This window comes from Eucalyptus grandis, chromosome 5, assembly GCF_016545825.1.
Source record: "Eucalyptus grandis isolate ANBG69807.140 chromosome 5, ASM1654582v1, whole genome shotgun sequence".
Lineage (NCBI taxonomy): Eukaryota > Viridiplantae > Streptophyta > Magnoliopsida > Myrtales > Myrtaceae > Eucalyptus > Eucalyptus grandis.
The window spans coordinates 51,014,449-51,016,499 of NC_052616.1; the positions used below are offsets into that span (position 1 = coordinate 51,014,449).

Below are 2,051 nucleotides of genomic sequence, written 5' to 3' on the forward strand. Positions count from 1 at the left end.
GCCCCTCAAAACGGGGCTCCTAATCAAGATTGAGGGGAAAAACTTTTGGTTGGATTTCAGATATGAAAGACTGTCTCATTATTGTTATTCATGTGGAATACTTGGGCACTACGCTATGTACTGTAAAGATTTTCCATATGACGAAAGCAAAATGGATGGGAAAGACAATCTATTATATGGTGCTTGGCTACGAGCGAGGTTAATGCACCAAGTCCTTTCGGCGTACCTTTTACGCTTTGGATAACCCTCGGATGATCTTGCTGAAATCATACCGGAGACACCGCAATCATCATCTGCTATGTTCACTTTACAGAACTGCCGCTTCTATTCTGCAACTCAAGAAAAGAAAGATAAAGGCAAAAGAGACTGGAGACTCCAATGACTAACCCACCTATCATAGTTGCCAAACCACTTAAATGGCAGCCTATGATTGAGGAATCTTCGACAACCAATTTCCCACAGCACGGGCTTCCTTCCTATCAAAAGCACATCACATCTCCGAAAGTGTAGTTCCTACAATTCAGTCCAAGAAAGTTAAAAGCCCACGCCTGAATACGAGATCAGGCCCAATTAAGAAAGCCAAACGACTTATTACCTCTGATGTTCGCTCTCAGTTTCAACAGGGACTTGATGAATCACTGTTACAAGAGACCCCAGTCCATGAAGTTGATGCCTCTGCATGTTGGGCCCTGGTGGCTGGCCCTAAAAAGCCACCAGGTGAACAATGAAGTTAGTATGTTGGAACTGTCAGGGTTTGGGCAATCCCCTGACAGTTCAAGCACTAAAGGTCTTAGTGACCCAAGAAAAGCCCGACATTTTGTTTTTAATGGAAACAAAGAACCAGGAAACAATGCTACTTAACTTACAACGGAAACTCAGATTCTCAGATGTTTTTCTAGAAAATCCAGTTGGATTGGCAGGAGGTTTAGCACTTTTTTGGACTGACCGAGTAACTTTGAATGTAGCTCATCACTCTACAGCAATGCTTGATTTCAAATGCACCGATCTGGAAGTAGGAATCACAATGCGTATCACCTGCATACATGCTCCAGCTAGTTATCATCTTCGGCAACATTTTTGGGCTGAATTAAGACAAATCAGTACACTGCAAAACTTACCTTGGCTATGTGCAGGAGACTTCAATGAAGTTTTGTATCCATGGGAGAAAGTTGGGAAGCGACCAGCTGAGCCTCATCGCATCACTTCTTTCCGCGAAGTCCTTAATGATTGCTCCCTTATGGACCTTGGCAACAAAGGATGTGCCTTCACCTGGACGAACAATAGAAATGGGGAAGACATTGTGAAGGAAAGGATAGATCGCATGCTCTGTACAAAGGAATGGAGAGTTACCTATCCCCTTGCTGAAGTGTTCGCTCTTCCAGCTCTTGGCTCTGATCATAGCCCTCTCCTTTTGAACACAGTAGCAACACATCGACTTAAACGGCACCGATCCTTCTATTTTGAAGCCTACTGGTTACAAGATGTAGAGTGTCGATCAACTATTGAAGCTTCTTGGAATACTCATCAACTTGGAGTAGTGACTTTTCCCCAAAAGCTACGTGCTGTCTCCGACGCTCTCTGTCAATGGAACTGATCTAAATTCACCAATGCCAGACTTCAGATTAAAACTCTCAAGAATCAGCTTCAACTCCTGACAAATCAGCCTACAAGCCACTCTAATAAGGTAGTACTGAATGACCTGAAAGAGAAAATTCATCGGTTATGGCAGCAGGAGGAAAGTTTCTGGGCAATGAGATCTCGAATTAATTGGCTTCAATGGGGGGATAGAAATACGAAGTTTTTCCATGCAACTACCATTCAACGAAGACAACACAATAGGATTAGTATGCTGTATGATGCTGAACAGAATTGGGTACGTGACCCTAATCGATTAAAAGAGATGACTTCTACTTTCTTCAGAATTTATATACATCGCAGGAAATAGAGATTATAGGCCAACACTTAGCCTATGCGACCATATTGTGACACCGAGAGATGAATGCAAGTTTAATCACGAGAAAGTCGAGTCTGAGGAAATCAAAACAGTTTTC

The 2,051-nt window shown here is 42.8% G+C and overlaps 1 long non-coding RNA gene across 2 annotated transcripts; it reads right to left on the reverse strand.

Annotated features, from left to right (window-relative positions):
- Positions 1-427: 427 nt before the first annotated feature.
- LOC108958946 lies at positions 428-1,670 on the reverse strand. Of its 2 annotated transcripts, none has more exons than XR_005550792.1 (4): positions 1,351-1,670; positions 1,119-1,269; positions 596-1,035; positions 428-513 (listed from the first exon to the last, which is right to left on the reverse strand). It is a non-coding gene; the product is annotated as an uncharacterized LOC108958946 (long non-coding RNA). The 2 variants fall into 2 exon arrangements; XR_005550791.1 differs by having other exon boundaries at positions 438-513; positions 1,119-1,243.
- Positions 1,671-2,051: the final 381 nt, after the last annotated feature.